General features: G+C 50.7%; 2 long non-coding RNA genes and 2 other non-coding genes across 5 annotated transcripts; 3 read left to right on the forward strand and 1 right to left on the reverse strand.

Moving 5' to 3' along the window:
• Window positions 1-579: 579 nt before the first annotated feature.
• Window positions 580-713, reverse strand: LOC119865793. The gene has a single exon (XR_005378150.1). It is a non-coding gene; the product is annotated as a small nucleolar RNA SNORA71 (small nucleolar RNA).
• Window positions 714-5,751: 5,038 nt separating this feature from the next.
• LOC119865667 lies at window positions 5,752-9,610 on the forward strand. The gene is made up of 3 exons (XR_005377844.1): window positions 5,752-6,996; window positions 8,962-9,013; window positions 9,458-9,610. It is a non-coding gene; the product is annotated as an uncharacterized LOC119865667 (long non-coding RNA).
• A 1,626-nt stretch (window positions 9,611-11,236) lies between these two features.
• On the forward strand, window positions 11,237-15,247 carry LOC106557731. Of its 2 annotated transcripts, XR_005377843.1 has the most exons (5): window positions 11,237-11,422; window positions 13,079-13,148; window positions 14,587-14,772; window positions 14,867-14,990; window positions 15,081-15,247. It is a non-coding gene; the product is annotated as an uncharacterized LOC106557731 (long non-coding RNA). The 2 variants fall into 2 exon arrangements; XR_005377842.1 differs by having other exon boundaries at window positions 11,238-11,422; window positions 14,867-15,247.
• On the forward strand, window positions 13,781-13,913 carry LOC119865795. Its single transcript, XR_005378152.1, has one exon. It is a non-coding gene; the product is annotated as a small nucleolar RNA SNORA71 (small nucleolar RNA).
• Window positions 15,248-17,747: the final 2,500 nt, after the last annotated feature.

Consider the following 17,747-nt stretch of genomic DNA (forward strand, 5'->3'; position numbering starts at 1 on the left):
CACAGCCCTAAGCTCTAGAGACCCAAGCAGGACACCGCTCACCTGGGACCTCCCGATCCTGGTTCTCCCGGAGGTCACCTCTCACATATGTGGGACAGCAGACATGAGACCCTCCTGCAGGGGACAAGAAGCACTTGGCGTGGCTTTACACATCCAGGAAATCACCATGCTCACTAACAGGGAAACGCTGGGGGAATCTGGTCTGAGGAGGTGAAAGCACTAAAAGCCCGCCTCCCTCCACCTACCTCGTTGTGCTCCGTCACCTCAGGCTGTCCCATTTTGGAACCTGTGAACATCAAGAAAACCTTGCAGCTTCTCCTCATCCTGTGTTACCAATGACCAGGACAGAGGCAGCCCGTAATCACCTGAAACACAGGGGCAGAAAGGGACACCGGGCCGCTGAAATCAGAAACCAGTGTCAGAAGACCAGACAAGCAACTCAGACATGTACTGAGGGAGGACCCACACCCTGCTCCCCCTTTACAGCCTCAGAGACAGAAACCTCGCCCAGCCAGGCACAGAGAGCATGCAAGACGGCCGGCACCAGGAGGCACCTGAGAGGTGGTGAGGGGGAGCAAGTGTGGGAAAGCTCCAGAGTTTGGAAGGGACAGGAGTGGACCCTCCAAACACGGGGAAGCGCTTTCAGCGACTCCTCTCCCTGCACTATCAATGACCAGGACACCGACAGACCACGATCACTTTCGAATGCAGGTGCACAAAAGACACACGGTGAGCCAGGAAGAGAAGCCCTTCCGCGCCCCCAGCTGCGCCGCCAAGCCCAGGACCCCGAGCACCGTCAGCACTTGGTGCAAAGATTCCACCTCCCGTCATCAACAGGAAGACCACCTCCCGGCAAGATCGCCTCAACTGCTTATTCACCCCACAAACGCAGCCTGAGAACCTACTACGTGCCGGGCACTGTGGCCTCAAAGACAAAGGACACCCGCAAGGACTCTCGTCCCTCCAGAGCTCTGGCACTCTCCGCACTTGCAAGAAGCTGAAGCGCAGCACCAGGAAGTGATGAGCCAAGGTTCTGTGGCCGGCCCCGGGCTGCGGCACGATCTGAACCCGGCCCCCTCCGGCCTCCTCCCGCAGAGCCTGAGCTCCAGGGACCCCCCCGCCCCCCCCCCCCCCCCACGCGCGGCAGCACTTACCCAGGCCTCACCCCTGCACACAGGGCCGGCCTCGGGCGCCGCGCGTCACGGTCCCGCAGAGCCCGCCGGCCCCGGCACCAGGAGCGGGGGGAGGCGGGAACCACCCTCGGCCGCTCGGGGCCCGTGGGCGCCGCCGACTGGAGGCCCGGACACGCGCTCCGCACGGCCCGGCTCGCGCACTCTCCCTCCCGAGCGCTGCGGGCCGCGAGGCGGGCCCAGGCGGCTCCGCTCACCTGGTAGGCAGCCGGCCGACGGCTGGGGGCGGGGGCTGGGGGCGGGGGCGCATCCCGGGCCGCGGGCCGCCTCGGCTGCGCACCCGCCGCCCGCGCTCAGCGGGACCGTCCCGGGAGCCCCTCCTCCAGGACCCGCCCGCAGAGGCCCGCCCCGGAGCCGGGAGCGGGGCCGGGAACCGGGGCTGACCTCCGCCGGCTCTCCGCGCCCGCCCCGGGCCTCAGTTTCCCCTTAAGGTGGTGGGAGCCCAGAGACCACGCGCCCGGCGACCCCCGCCCCGGACTCACCCCGGGCGCCGCGAGCTACGGCGCGGGGGCTGCGGATGCCTGAGGATTGCGGCAGATGGACCCGGGTGGCCCGGGACCGCACGCGACACCGCGAGGCTCCTCCCCAGCCCGGCGCCCGCCGAAAGGCAGCGGGAGCGCGGGCTGCGGCCTAGAGCGGCGCCTCCAGGGGCGGATCCCGCGCGCGCGGTCCTGTCGCGCCCCCTGGTGGCGGGGAGGTCGAATTCTGACTCCGTGGGGCTTGCGATAATTTTCAAGAACAGCCTGAAATTTTGGAAATAACATTTCTCTCACTTATATTGCTTTTCTCTTTATTGTTTTGGCCACTGGTTTGTTACTAATTCATCGAAATGGTTACTCGTCCACGTAAGGAGCTGTTATTAGCAAGAGCTCATGTTAATTGCAGGTATTTTGGACCATAGGGTTCTTGCCTGATTGACCACTGCATTCACAGTACCTCGTTTTGGGGGCTGGCACAATTGAACAAATGAACGAATTCTGGCCATATATTTGGACATCGCCAGGTTAAAATATTGTTCTGATGACTTGAAAGTGGAACGTGAGAGTGACAAGGAGATAAACCTAGAGAGATGGGCGGGTGTTCTGCTAACCTTTGTCCCCAGAATGAGTCCTTGAAGCAGGAGGGACTTGATCAGATCTGCATAGTGGCAGAGAAGACAGAGAACCCATGCTCCCAGCAGGACACTGCAGACAGGGGGCTTGTGGCTCCCAAATCTCACAAGTGCTAACACTACCTGCATCCTGGGCCACTGCTCGTCTTGAACCTGAGGCAATCCTGGCACTAACTCAGCCCACATTCTGAAGTATAAACAGCCCGAGGAGAGGGTCCCCCCCCCCCGCCCCCCCGGCTCAGATTCCTGTTACTGACTAGGTCAGCACAGTGGGGAAATCCAAGCCCAAGGGATACAACCGAGAGGGTGGAAGGAATCTCTGAAGGTGAGCTTCTCCATACTGCGTACCTGGGAGGAGTCTGTGGGATTTCAAGACTGTGAGAACATTGGGGAACTCTCTGATGAGCAGGGACCGCGGATACTATAGCTATGAAGACACTGTACCACGGGGTCAGGTGTGCACTCTTGAAGCCCTGGTGTCCTCTCCTGCCTCCTGTTCTTGCTTATATGCTCTGTGTGACCTTGACTAAATGACCCAACTCCTCTACCTAGCTTGAGTTTTCCTGTTCTGAAAAGTGGACAAAATCATAGCTTTCCCCTCAAAGCATTGCTTCAAGAATAATGTGAAATGATTGATATCGAAACCAAAGCACAGAGCAAATGGTCAAGCATACTAGTTGCCATACTTTAATATTTCTGAGAAAGCCAAGGTCTTCTGTCACAGCAAGGACACTGTGGGATTATTTATGAGCCTGAGAGAATGTGCTATGTTTGAAAAGTCTAAGGCAGCACTGTCAGTAGAAATATAATGCTAGCCACATATTTAATTTAAAATGTTCTGGGGTGCCTGGGTGGTTCCGTCGATTAAGTGTCTGCATTTAGCTCGTCATGATCCCAGGGTCCTGGGATGGAGCCCCACTTCAGGCTCCCTGCTCAGCAGGTGAGTCTGCTTCTCTCTCTGCCCCCCACCTCTACTTATGCACACACTCTCTCTCAAATAATAAATAAAATCTTTAAAAATAAATAAAAATAAAATGTTCTGAGAGCCACATTAAAAAGGTACAAAAAAAGAGTGAAATTAATTTTTTTAAAGAAAGGCAGGTGCTAAATCATTGAGCCACCCAGGGATCCCCAAATTAATTTTTATAGTATATTTTATTTAACCCAATATAACCAAAATCTTGTCATTTCACCATTTTTAAATATCCTTAAATTATTAATGAGATATTTGCTATCTTTTTTCTCTGAACAAAGTCTTCAGAGTCGGATGCATGTGTAACACTGACATTTGGACCAGCTACATTTCCAGTGCTCCATAAGCCTCAGTGGCTGCCAGCTGCTAGGTTCATCAGCCCAGGTCTAAAGCCATCTACCTTTGATCAACTCTTTGCAGCAAGAGGAGAGAAGCAGCAAGCAGGAGGCTGAGAGCATGTCCCTTCCACAGCTCCCAGCACCCCAGGAGTCTGGGACATCCTAGGAGGAGATGGGCCTCCCTGCCTGGCTCAGGCTGGGGGCCTTATTGTCCCAAGCTGGCGATTAAGGCAAGGGTGCCCTAAGAAGATTGTAAAAGGGTAGAGCCACGATTCAATCCTAGATTATTCTCCTGCACGCTTTGCTCTCACGATGCCAGGGAAGGGATCTGGGGCAGTTTCTTTGTGCATCCCCAGTACCGAGAAGAGGCTGAGCGTCTAAAAGGTGGAGCTGAGGCTTGTTAATCATCAATAATCAATAATCAATAATCATCAATAATCAATAATCATCATCATTATTGCTTATTATGCAATAAGATGCTAAAATGGGCATTGCAGCAAGGCACCAAAGAGTCACCACGATATAGGAATAAAAAGCTAAGCAACAAGAAATTGCCCTTGTGGTAAGCAAATCGTGGCCCAGTATCGGCCATTTCTGAAGGTTCCATCTGATAAAATGGCAGCTGCCTTCCAAAGAAGGTGTTGGACCGGATGCAGAATTTAGGAAGAAAATAACTGAGCAGTGACTGCTCGTTAGACATTAAAACGAGGGAGAATTATGTGTTCTGTTTCTTAAAATAGTCCCACCCCACCACCACCCCTTGCCCCCAAGAGGGAGAACAAGTGGAGGGCCTGGGGTTGCGGCAGAACCCCGTGGGAGCTGGATACCTGCTACCCTGGTAGGGAGCTCAGGGGAGCCAGGTGTGACCCACTCCTCCGTCCAAGGCTCATCATTTTCTTCAGCAGATGTAGCATCGGTGGTAGTGAGGCAGGTGGAATAGGGAAATGTTGGGAAGCAGCAGGAGGAAGAAGGACAAGGAACACGGAGCCGACCTTACACCTGTTGGATAACAGGATACTCGTGGCGGTGAAAACCCGCAGAGACGCCACACGGGGGGGGGGGGGGGGGGGGGGGGGGCGCACCTGCGGCACGCATGCGCAAAAGCCCCAGTTAGCCTGCGACTGACGGAAACGGACCCCTCCGCTGGGGGCGCTAGAGGACTCCGAGGAGACCGTCCCTACCGCGTGACCGCGAGAGGAGACTCAGACTGCGCCTGCGCATAGTCACTAGCCTCGAGCTTGCGTGATGCTCTATGGAGTTCTTGCAACTGTTTCCAGAACCCTACGTGTATATATTCCGCCGGTTGCTCATGACTGCCTCCCTGAGTGCACCTGCACAACCTCCTCTTCGAGTGTGTACTTTTGCTTTGCAATAAAGCTTCTCTGCTCTACTTTACTCTGATTGGTCCTCGAATGCTTTCTCGCGGCCAAGTCAAGAACCTACCCCCGGCTGGTGGTTGAGGGCTCAGGGTGCGAGAACTCTCCCAGTGTCAGAATGTCCGCCTGCTACCCAAGAGGTCCTGCCCGAGAGGGAGCCTGCTAGGGGGAGGGGACCACCTGGAAGGAACTGGCCTGTTCATATCCCTAGGACAAAGGGTAGGTTCTTCAAAGAATCCCTGAAATAGAGGCCAAGAGAGAAAGACCTATCTTAAATATGTGTCCAACCTGGAGAGGAATCTCCCCTCCACCTCAATCTTTATGCCACCTGTTCTGATCCTGGAGATACTGGGGGTAGGAAAGTAAGAGGAGTCCTCCTGGTGAAGAGAGACACATGTTGGGTAAGGGAGAAGTCTCCCCTCCACTCTCAGCTGAGAGCAGCCCACCCTGCGCTTGGCCCCAGATGGTGAGAGAAGTCGCTATGATCGCTAAAAATGTGATTAATATATTAGACTGGCATTTAAAATAATTGAGTGGAAACAGTGTTCACTATTTTCAGCGTTTAAAGACTTAGTACCTAAGAAAAGCTATGAGGCCTGCCTGATATTTTTCTAAAGACAGGGAAAAGATACTTCCTCTATTTAGAAAGTCTAAAGAGGCAAGTAAAAAAAAAAAAAAAAAAAAAAAAAAAGGTATAATTACATACCAGGAATCCTGCTTTCAACATACTGGTCTCATTAAGAAAGATTTGGGCTATAGCTAGGAGGCCAACATTCCACCATCCTGGAGTTTGTGACCTCACAGTGGCTGAGAGATCTCCATGGCTTGGAGCCCCTTCTCTTGGGGAAATGGAGCTGTGGCTGCTGGACAGATTGCTCCAAGGAGGTGATGCCCAGGGTCCAAGCTGGTAGTCCAGAATCAACCCTGTGAAGTCTACAGGAGCCCCAGGCCCTGTCTGTCCCTGCATTAAGAATGATCGCCATGCTAGAAGCCTTGCTGTTTCTGTTCATCATCCTCGTTTCCTTCTTGCTGCTTCTCTGTTACTGCTTCTTTCAGAGGGAATCCACTCCGGCTCCTGCAAGGTGGGGCTGAGGCCCAATGGAAGCCATGGCCAGTCTGACCCCTCAGGGCCTCTCAAGCACAACGGACTCTTCTTCCTCAGCTGTCCATGGTCTGGGTCTTGGCCTGTTTTGGGGTCTCCAACAGCCCCAGGACCTCACTGGATGCTTCCCACCAGAGTTGGCTTCCACCTAGGTCTCCATCCCTCCTTCTCCCTAGGTCCCCTAGCTGGGTTCTCTGACCCTCACACCGTATTTCATACTAGTTTTGCTTCTGGTTCATTTTTGTCCTGGGCTGTGGACCTCTGGTTCTGGAGAGGGACTCGGTGTGGGCTCAGGAAAGAGATGAATGGATCAGGCCCCTGCCATGGAAACAGACATAAAAAGAACTGGCCTCCTCCCTCCAGAAACTAGCAACTCTGGGCCCTTAAGAACTGGAATCCCAAGTAAAGACTGATAGTCTTACAGGGACACTGGACTTTCCTTATATCCGTTGTGGACAATCCTTGAAAACAACCATGTGACTACTCAATCTGGATGATCATAGTTAATTTACTTGGGTATCCCTGAACAACAGCCCTGGACCTTTCTTGCTAACTAAATCACTGAGATATTTGTGGCTCATTACTTAAACTTTCCTGGGTTAAATTTTTGCTCGAACACTTAGGCATTCCAGGATGATATTTGACTTAGCCCCATGATCTTTTGCCCTGGTAGCTGACTACATCAATTTTTCACTCTTAAGACCTTGGGTTTTCCTGCCCAAGGGAATCAGACATCCCCTCCTTCCTCCCACTCTGGCTATTTCTCTGGGACTTCCAGGAAGAAAACAGGAATGTTTCTATGATTTCACCATTATGTAGAATATTGACAGATAGTTTACTTATATATTCTATTTCAAGAAGTCTAAGAATTTTTGAAAGTTACTAATGGATATTAGTTTTCATCAGGTGATGATGATACTAAAATTTATTAAACTGCCTTCCTATAGTCCAACACCTATTTTTTAAAAAGCACTTATGGTATTGAGTTTCAATATATTATTTTACCTGCCTTTAAATTTTCTAATTGCGGTAAAATACACATAACAAAAATTATCATCTTAACCATTCTTAAATATTCAGTTCAATAGTATCCAGTACATTCACACTGTTGTGCAGTCTCCAGAAATTTTATCTCGCTAAACTGAAACTGTACACTTTAAACAACAATTCCCCATTCCACACTTCCCTAGCCCCTGACAGCCACCATTTCCCTTCTTCTCTGAACTTAACTACTCAGGGTGCCTCATGTTAGTAGAATCATACAGTATTTGATCTTTTATGTCTGGCTTATTTCACTTAGCATCATGCCCTCAAGGTTCTTCCATGCTGTGGCATATGTCAGAATTTCCTTCTTAAGACTGAGTAATATCCCATTGGTGTGTGTGTGTGGGTGTGTGTGTGGGTGTGTGTGTGTGTGTGTGTGTATCACATTTTTAAAATCCATTCATCTGTTGATGGACACTTGAGTTGCTTCCACCTTTGGCTATCATGAACAGTGCTGCTATGAATACAGGTAGACAAATATCTCTCAGATCACATTCCTAATTGTTTCAAGAATATACCCTAAAGTGGGATTGCTGGATCATAGAGTAATTTTATTTTTAACTTTTTGAGCAATTGCTATACTATATTATTTTCCATAGCAGCTGCACCAATTTGCATATTCTACCTATTTTAAAGTTTAAAAACTGAGGTTCAGAAAGATTAAGTCACTTGCTACTACAGCTAAAACGTGGTAGAGAAAACTTTTAAGTTATGTCTGTTGTATTAATTTCCTAAGGTTGCCATAACAAAGTACCACAAACTGGGTGGCTTAAAATGGCAGAAATTTATTCTGTCACTATTCTGGAGGTCAGATGTCTGACATCAATGGTCAGAAGACATTCACTGGCACCTGAGTGGCTCAGTTCAGTAAACGTCTGCTTTTGGCTCGGGTCATGATTCCAGAGTCCTGGGATCGAGCCCCACATTGGGTTCTCTGTTCAGTGGGGGAAGTCTGCTTCTCCCTCTGCCCCTCCATTCCCACTCAAGTGTTCTCTCTCTCTCTCTCTCAGATAAATAAATATTTTAAAAAAGAAAAGACGCTCACAAGACAGGAGTGCAGTTAGTGCCCTCTGAAGGCACTGGGGGCGAGGGCTGCTTCCACCCGAAAGTTGCCAATATATTTTTAAAGATGTTTACATCTATACTCATGAGAGGGACTATAATTTATTTTCCTTTTATTGACCTTGCCTAATTTGGGGACCATGGTTATTCTGTGAACTGAGAACGACTCCCTTTTTTTCTATTATCTGGGAGACTGCGTAAGGCTGAAAAGCTGGGTATGATGTCTTCTTTATGGAAATATTGTTAACTACCGACTCATCATTTTAAAGTGCTCTGAGATGAGTCAGGTTTTCTATTTTACCTTAAGACAATTTTGCTATATATTTTTCAGGAATGTGTTCATCTTTTTTTTTAAAGATTTTATTTATTAAAAAAAAAGATTTTATTTATTTATTCATAAGAGTCACAGAGAGAGGCAGAGACATAAGCAGAAAGAGAAGCATGTTCCCTGGGGGAAGCCTGATGCGGGATTCGATCCCAGTACCCCGGGATCATGACCTGAGCCAAAGGCAGACGCTCAACCACTGAGCCACTCAGGAGTCCCAGGAATGTGTTCATCTTAAGTTTAAAATTTTATTTTTCTCTGATTGTTTACTCTCTGCTCTGACTGCACTCCAACTCCTCTCTCATTCCTAAAAGTGTTTGCCGCTGTTGCTCCAGATGTGGTTATGCTAATTTTCTGCCATTTTACGTTCTGCTTTTGTAATGTTATTGATTTACTATACTTGGATCAGTTCAATTGTCCTTTTTTCTTATTATTTTAAGCCCTCTGGAGCCGACTGGGACACGTGGAATTTTTCTTACACTTTAGAATTAGGTGAGTTGTTTTTCATAGCAATAATAAGGATTTCTCCTCTCCTGTATCAACATTTGAAGCTCCTCAACTCTCTTCTAAAGTTTTTATTTATTTATTTGAGAGAGACAGAGTGTGTGCGAGAAAGAGAGAGAGAGAGAGAGAGCATGAGCAGGGAGGGGGGGTAAAGGGAGAGGGATAAGCAGACTTCTCGCTGAGCAAGGAGCCTGATACAGGGCTAGATCCCAGGATCCTGGGGTCATGACCTGAGCCAAAGGCAGATGTTTAGCCGACTGAGCCATCCAGGTGCCCTAAAGTTCATCTATTGCCATGCAGTGAGATGTTAAGATATGATCCCATGCAGTTCCTAAATGCTTCACATACTCATTCCCCACCTCTCCCCCACTTCAGTTTCTGAGTCTTCCTCTTCCTTTCCGTGAATGTCTCTCTGTTCCCCCCTTTCTACAGGAGCCCTTCAAAATCCTGCTAAGACACACCACTACCAAGAAGCCACCTTTTGGAAATTGATAGAAGACTGACTCTATTTATGGTTCCACAGCACAAGCTTCCAGGCTGCTTTAGAAACCATGCTTCCTCACACTCACCATGAAAAATCAAGGGGGAAAGTATCATTTTCCCAGCTTAGGTCCCACATCCAACTTTTTGTCAGAGGAGGGTGGGACATCATAAGTGACATTCCCAACAAGGTTGAATTCAACAGGGAGAGCGCCACAGGGAATCAGGGAGAAGAGTGAGTAGGTCCAAACTCTGAATGTCCTAGCCACTTATATATCTAGAGTCATATGAAAATACGTAGTTTAAAAAAAAAAAAGAAAGAAAGAAAATACGTAGTTTTCTGAGAATGCCTCTCAACGTAGGCATTATTGGTTGGTGATGGTCTGTATTACAGGAGGAAAACATCTTTTTAATCCAAGTATGCCAAAATATACTTTTCTGACCAGTAATAGAAACTAAATACTACCCCCCAAAAAGAAATTAAATATTACCAAACACATTTTCAAGCATTCGATAAATTGTTCTTAGATTGATTCCTGGATTTGAATTTTAACTCTGATGCCTACCTTAGGGGCAGCAGTCTGCCGTGGGTCCTGAGCACCTATGCATATTCTTTCTGGATATGCTAAGAATCCAAGGCCTTGACTCCTCTTTACCTAAGCCCTTCCTCAGAGTTGCGTTTTGCAGGGAGCAATTTTGAACGACGGATAAACTCTCCTCCCAGACTAAAACCAGGGTTACTTCTGTTTGTGATGAGTAGTGAATCCCCTAAGCTCAGTGTCCCTCTCTTGAAACACACTGTGTGTGCAGCAGCCATCACGCCCTGTGCACCATCCCATGGGGCCTACAAGGCACCAGAACCAACATGAATGAACATAAAGCTCTCTCTGCTTTGCCACAATAATAAGGTCCTAAGACTCTGACTCAGGAATTTTGTGACCTCTGCTAGCATCTACGACACGGTAGGGTAACGGGTGAGCTTGCAACGAGGGTTTGCTCTCAGGTCATGAATGCACAGTTCTTAATACATATTAGTTGCATGATCTTGGGCACATTAACTAAACTTTCTGAGCCTTTGTTCCCTCATCAGCAAAATAGATAATAATCATATTTACCTTATAGGACTGATACAATGGTTAAATAGATCAAAATCCTGGAATATTATGTGTACTTAAAACTTAGTCATTATTTGACATTATAGTAGTGGTGTCCTTTGTCCTGTTGATGGGATGGGGCATTGCAGTGACAGATATCATGCTATGTAAAACACTGGTATTCCCTCAGGCAGGCCCTTGCTGTCCACTCTGGCTAAGTAGAACCCCACCATTGTACCACCCTGCCCATTTCCTTTGTAGTACTTGCCATGATTTTTAATTATTGCATTCGCTGGCTCATATCCCCACGAGAAATTAACAACAGAAAAATCAGGAAGCCTGTCTATCTTCAATGCATTTCCTTTTTTTTTTTTTAATATTTCAATGCATTTCCAATGCTTAGCACAGTCTCTGATATGAAGTTGCTGCTCTGTAGATTTTTCTGGGTGGGTGGGAATCTAAATGAACGAATAGAGGAGCGTGTGGGTGGATGGATGGATGGATGAGAAAGCTCCCTAAATATTTTCCGGATGAATGGACGGATGGGTGCACGGGGTGATGGGAAGATGTAGGGATGCTTGCGGTCCGGGCCGCTCGATTTGCACCTCCTATGCACGAGGGGGCGCGAACAGCCCGCGCGCGGGTGCAGCTCCGCAGACGCGGCTCTCGGCCGCAGCCCGCGCTGCAGGTGCCTTTCGGCCGGCGCTGGGTGGGTGGAGGGTGTCCCTGCGGCTGCGGCGGCCCTTCGCGTTGGTCCCGAGCCGACTCGAGCCGGGCCGCAGCGTCTCCTCCTGTCCCCGCCGCGACGGTCCCGGTGCCCCGGGTGAGTGACAGCAGGGCCGCGCTGCGCAGGGACCCCGGCGGCCTCCAAGGCTGGTGCTGCACTCCTCTTCCCCCCGACAGGAGGGGAAACTGAGGCCCGGGGCGGGCGCGGAGAGCCGGCGGAGGTCAGCCCCGGTTCCCGGCCCCGCTCCCGGCTCCGGGGCGGGCCTCTGCGGGCGGGTCCTGGAGGAGGGGCTCCCGGGACGGTCCCGCTGAGCGCGGGCGGCGGGTGCGCAGCCGAGGCGGCCCGCGGCCCGGGATGCGCCCCCGCCCCCGCCCCCGCCCCCAGCCGTCGGCCGGCTGCCTACCAGGTGAGCGGAGCCGCCTGGGCCCGCCTCGCGGCCCGCAGCGCTCGGGAGGGAGAGTGCGCGAGCCGGGCCGTGCGGAGCGCGTGTCCGGGCCTCCAGTCGGCGGCGCCCGCGGGCCCCGAGCGGCCGAGGGTGGTTCCCGCCTCCCCCCGCTCCTGGTGCCGGGGCCGGCGGGCTCTGCGGGACCGTGACGCGCGGCGCCCGAGGCCGGCCCTGTGTGCAGGGGTGAGGCCTGGGTAAGTGCTGCCGCGCGTGGGGGGGCGGGGGGGTCCCTGGAGCTCAGGCTCTGCGGGAGGAGGCCGGAGGGGGCCGGGTTCAGATCGTGCCGCAGCCCGGGGCCGGCCACAGAACCTTGGCTCATCACTTCCTGGTGCTGCGCTTCAGCTTCTTGCAAGTGCGGAGAGTGCCAGAGCTCTGGAGGGACGAGAGTCCTTGCGGGTGTCCTTTGTCTTTGAGGCCACAGTGCCCGGCACGTAGTAGGTTCTCAGGCTGCGTTTGTGGGGTGAATAAGCAGTTGAGGCGATCTTGCCGGGAGGTGGTCTTCCTGTTGATGACGGGAGGTGGAATCTTTGCACCAAGTGCTGACGGTGCTCGGGGTCCTGGGCTTGGCGGCGCAGCTTTCCCCTGCCTGGGAAGATAGCAGGCTGCGGACATGGGCAGCCCGGGTCCAGGTCATTGATGGTGCAGAGAAAGGATTTTTTGAAAGCGCTTCCCCGTGTTTGAAGGGACCCTTCTTGTCCCTTCCAAACCTGGAGCATTCTGCACTTTCTCTTTCCTACCACCTTTTAGATGTCTCCTGTCACCTGGTGCCAATGTCGTGCTCATTGATGGTGCAGGGAGAAGATTCAGGGGAGGGTTGTCCTCTGTTTGGAGGATCCACATCCTCACCTTCCAGTTTTACCACGTTCCATCTTCTCCGCAGACACCTTGGGCCTCGGGGGCCCTGTGTGTGCATTAGTGCCATTGTTGGGGCTTTCACTTTCTGCCCCTGCTGTTGGGAACCAGGCTATGTGTGTTACTGGAGGTTTCCTTGATGCCCAGTATAAGTGCTGTGGGGCAGCCATGGTATGCTCCTGTATATCTAGCCTTGGCCTGTCACTGCTTAATGAAGCGTTAATCAGCAATGGTCACCCTATCGTAGAGCACACACTGTCTCCCTCTTCAGAGTTAACTACTGTCATTTCTATGAGGAGATACGTAACGTGTTAAGGAAATAACAAGAGCCAACATTTGTCGAATGCTTGGTTTATCCAATAACTACTGTGTTAAGCCCTTTCCTGATGCCTAGCGTGCCCTGCTGTGAGCAGGGACAAGTTGGATGCCCATTCTTGGGTTCTTGTCTGTTGCAGATGAGCCCACTGTGTGCAGAAGTGTCATGGTTGTTGTATCAGGAACATTCTAGACCCCAGTGTCCTTGAGGTAAGATCTCTTGTTTCTTCTCTGGAATGTTGGTTCCTTGCATCTAGTGCAGTCGTGTGTGGGTTCCTAGGGGCTTTGTATGAATGTATAAGGGAACTGAGAGGTGAGAAGGTAATGTCTATGAGTCTCCAGATCTGCTCCCTCAATCCCAGGCAACCTAGATCACATCTGTCCTTTAATACGTCCTCAGGGCTGCTGCAGAGGAAGGGCCTCCAGGGTCTCACTGGGTAATGAGAGCTCTCTAGGACAGCAGAAGCATGTTGTGATGGGAAATGGCACCCTCATATTGGAGACTCCTGTCCCTGGCTTTGAATCCTCTTGTGCTACTCTCTCAGTGACCTGTTCAGAACCTTATTTTCTTCATTTAAAAAACAAACTTAATCATAGAGATGACTTCTGTGCTGCTTAAGACCACAGGATTCCTATCATTTCCAGCCCTAATATTTTCCCAGCATTTTTGCCCAAAGTGACTTCTCTTTGATTCCCTTTGGCAGGGAGGTTCTATGGGGCTTTTGCAAGAATGGCTACTCTTGAGGTCCTGTTTTGGCTGGGTGATTGTCCCAGATTCAATATATTCCAAAGGCCAGTAGCACCTGCTTCTCTTCCTAGGTCTCTCTCTCTGCCCTTCTCGCACCTGCATTCAAGAGCGATCATGGGCTGTCTGTGCTCTGGTCATTGATAATGCAGGGAGAGGAATTGTTGAAAGCAGCTTCCCGTGTTTGGAGGGTCCACACTGTCCCTTTCAAATGCTGGTGCTTTCACACAGTCCTGCCCATCTCCAACTAGTGCTCTCTGGTCTCTGGCATTGAGCACTGCCTTGTGAGAGTCCATGATGGGACACTTTAGCTTGGCCTTGTTCAGCTTGGCCTCCTATTGTGGGAAACCGGGCTCTGTTTTTTTTTAGATACTTTACAGGGTTTAAGGAGCCAGGATGAATTCTGCATAATGACACTGTGCAATACTGAGTGGTTTATACTGATTGCCATAAGATTTTCAAAAGGTGGCAGCCTTTTGGATTTGGTGGCCCCGGGCAGACCTTCAAAGGGGTGGGTGTGACGGGAAATGAGAAGGTATTGGGTGGGAGTGGGGAGAGCAACCTGGGGAGGAGTTTGGCGCTGAGGTGAGCACAAGCACCGAGGAGACAGATGCAGGGGTGTATGTGTAATGACAGCAGGCTGAATTAGTGACCTTCACTCCCAGTGTGGGATGGGGATGGGTGGCGGGCTCAGTGGAAGAGTCTCTGAGCTTGAGCTCTCCCACCATCTCTACCAATTACTGTATCTGTTCTTGCCCTGAAAACGCCCCTTCTTTAAGGTAGTGTTTATTTTGACTCTTCTGGGAGCACTAAGATTCATTTTTAAGTTGTGTTTGGTGTGAAAAATAACCCAGCAGCTCATGCCTGATTAATTGGGACATTCTCATTGATCATTGATAACAGTTTGGAGAAAGATGAGATCACATTGGAACCCAAACACCTGTTGTGACCACCTGCCCTGTGGCGTCGTCCTTACTCTAGGAGGGCTGCCTTGGATCTGGAGATTGTTGGAGGAATTCTGAGGGGATGGAGGCACTGGTGCTCTCGGATTGACCTTGGTCCCAGCTGTCCTGGAGGGACCTCATCATGGTGAGTTAATGGGGCTTAGCAATGGGGCTAAGTTGGCCTGTGTTTCTGACATGGAAATTCTGGACTGCTGGCCTCATTGAACTTTCTCCTTTAGATTGTCGTTTGGGTGGATCATGGACATTGGAGTAGCATAATGAAGAAAGCTGTTGCCGTGTGAACGTTGCCAGACCTTCTCACCATGTTGCCTCAGCAAAGCATGGAAGGGCTTTTCTCTCTGTGTAAGCAGGCCAGAGGGAAAGCCCTGGGACCCTGGAAGCTTGAGGTGTGGAGCCAGAGACTTGAGCTGGCTCTGCCGTTCCCCCCTGCAGGAGTCAGAATGCCATGGACCAGGAAGACTGGTTTGCTTCGACCTGGGCCAGGTTGTCCAGCGGCATCCATGTCTCCCCACCTTCTCCTCCTCTGACTTTTCAAGAGTTTTCAGCACTGTGCATCCTTGTCCTCTCACCTGCCTAATAAATCTTGAAACTACCCTGAAGCTTGTTTTTGTTATTTCTCTTCTATTTTAAAATCCACACCTCCATATGCCAGCAAGGTAGGTATAAAGAAAGCAGATCATGAGCAGATCTTCCATTTTTTACTCACTGAGATGTTCCACTTAACATACTTCTGAGGCTTGGCCTACAGATAGGAAATGGGATATAGAGTTTGGACTAGGGGTTGAACCATCCCAAGTGCTTCTGGGAGCCTCAGGTTTGGGAGAAAAGGAAAATGTTAGAATCATTGGCTAAAAGACCTTTGAGCCAGGGTTTTGGAAGAGAGAGAAAAAAGAGAGTGGGGTGGATGGAGAGGCAGAGTCGGGCTGAAGTCCTGGAGGAGTCAGGGGTGTCCTGAGCACTGGAGGTGGGGTTCCTCTGGGGATTTCCAGGAGATGATTCTGAGTAGGGGTGGGCATGGCATGGACAGGGTTCTCCTATTCTTTGGAGAACTGTGGGGCCAAAGTAGGCAAAGGCCAGGTTCTCGTCTTTCAGATATGGTCCACACAGGAACTCTTGAAAAGGTGAGGGAGAAGGTGATTGTCCATTCCTTGCATGGAAATTGAAATCACCTTGATTAGGGCTGAAGTCAAAGCCAGGTGATCAGGCCTACCTTTGTGAGTTCAGTACATTGATGGCCTTGGTCAAACAGGAGGCATTCTTGGGGCTGAAGCGTCTACTCTGCCCACCAGTTCCGGCAGGGGCCCTTATTTCTGCCTTGCCCCTTTCCTGAATTCTTACGCAGTGGCCTGATATCTCCTACTCTCTCTTGAAGGTCCCTCCCACCACCCTCTGGGCCAGTGTCTCCAACCGTGGCCCTAGACCCCTTGTGAAAAATGAACACATTTTCACCAGCTTGGCCAAAATCCTTTTGCAGTGAGGTTTTGGTTATTGACTTGACATTTATAGATGTCTTTTCTTTCACCCTGACCAGCCCCTCATTGCCAGGCAGCTTCCTGCCAGCTTCGGTAGCACCGTGCACCACGTTCCCTTCCCCTTTATTCTGTTTCTTACAGTATTCTTAATTTACTTCCTGCCTTGCACCTCAGTCTTGTGGCATCTCTGCTGCCATTTGATCCATGATCTGTAGGAGGGGCAGCGATGGAATGTTGGGGAAGAAAGGAGGAGGTGACATTGCCATGGTTGCTGAAATGGCCAAGGAGAGGAGTGGGGCTATAGAGGTGTGATCACTGATTGTAGCTTGGCCAGTGTCATCAAAATGTCTTTCCCGGTAAGCCCAACTAATCAGGTTGCAGAGGTGTCAGTCATCTGCTGCGTGACACCTCGTACAATGATGGGATGTGTATATCAGGGAGGTAGGTACTTGCTGCAGCACCTGGCACACGGTCTGCACTCAAAGCACAGTTCTTCTCAGTCAATAACTCGTTGACTTTCAGATTGTAAATGATCCTCACCCCTGGCCCAACCTCTTCAGTCTGCCTTCCCCTGCCCTCTGCCACCCTCGCCCCATCTGAGCCTCAGTGCTAGCATTGAAATCCCACTCTCTGGGGTACCTGCGGGGCCCTCCTCACTGCCCACGGTCTGCCTATCCATCCTCAACCCACGCGCCACTCTCCATGAGCAACATCGGCCCCCTCCATGCTACTGCTGAAGGTTCCTGAATGTGCTCTCCTTTTTCTGGCCTACATGCTTGGAATGCAGTTCCCATTTCAGAGGCTGGCCTGACTCAGCGTGTGTCACTTCTTTCAGGAAGCTTTTCTTGGCTAAACCTCCAGCCAGACTGGACTCTCTGCCCTTCCTTTCATTCATACCAAGTGTCAATTATGTGCAGCACAATCCTAGGAACTGGTCAACAAAAGAAGGCAAAAGAGCAAACCCCTGCCTTCATGGTACTTAACATTTTAGAGGACAGAGACAGACCATAAATAAAGCACTATAACGTGTATTATGCCAGAGAAGGGCTAAGGGAAAAAATAATGAAGCAGAGAAATGAGACAGGAAGTCTGGGGCAAGAGGGGGAGTGGCGGGATCCCTGGGTGGCGCAGGGGTTTGGCGCCTGCCTTTGGCCCAGGGCGCGGTCCTGGAGACCCGGGATCGAATCCCACGTCGGGCTCCCGGTGCATGGAGCCTGCTTCTCCCTCTGCCTGTGTCTTTGCCTCTCTCTCTCTCTCTCTCTCTCTCTCTCTCTCTCTCTCTGTGACTATCATAAACAAATAAAAATTAAAAAAATAAAATCTTAAAGAGGGGGAGTGGCATTTGAAACTGAGTGGACAGGGAAGGCCTCACCTGGCAGGTGTGATTGGAGTCAAGGGAGGGCCTCTCACCTCTGGGCTTTCATGGCAGCCTGTGCTGCCTCCATTACAGTGTGGATGGGATGGTGGGAAGCTTTCCTCTGGGGTACCAGGCCCAGGGAATTGGGACAAGAGGCTGATGAGGCCACTGCCTTGCTGTACCTGATTACAAATGGCTGCTGTGTGGGGAGGGTGGTGGCCCAATCAGGTTGGGATTGGCTGGTCAGACTGGGCTGTGTGTCTTGAGGGC

This window comes from Canis lupus, chromosome 24 (assembly GCF_011100685.1).
Source record: "Canis lupus familiaris isolate Mischka breed German Shepherd chromosome 24, alternate assembly UU_Cfam_GSD_1.0, whole genome shotgun sequence".
In the NCBI taxonomy this organism is placed as follows: domain Eukaryota; kingdom Metazoa; phylum Chordata; class Mammalia; order Carnivora; family Canidae; genus Canis; species Canis lupus.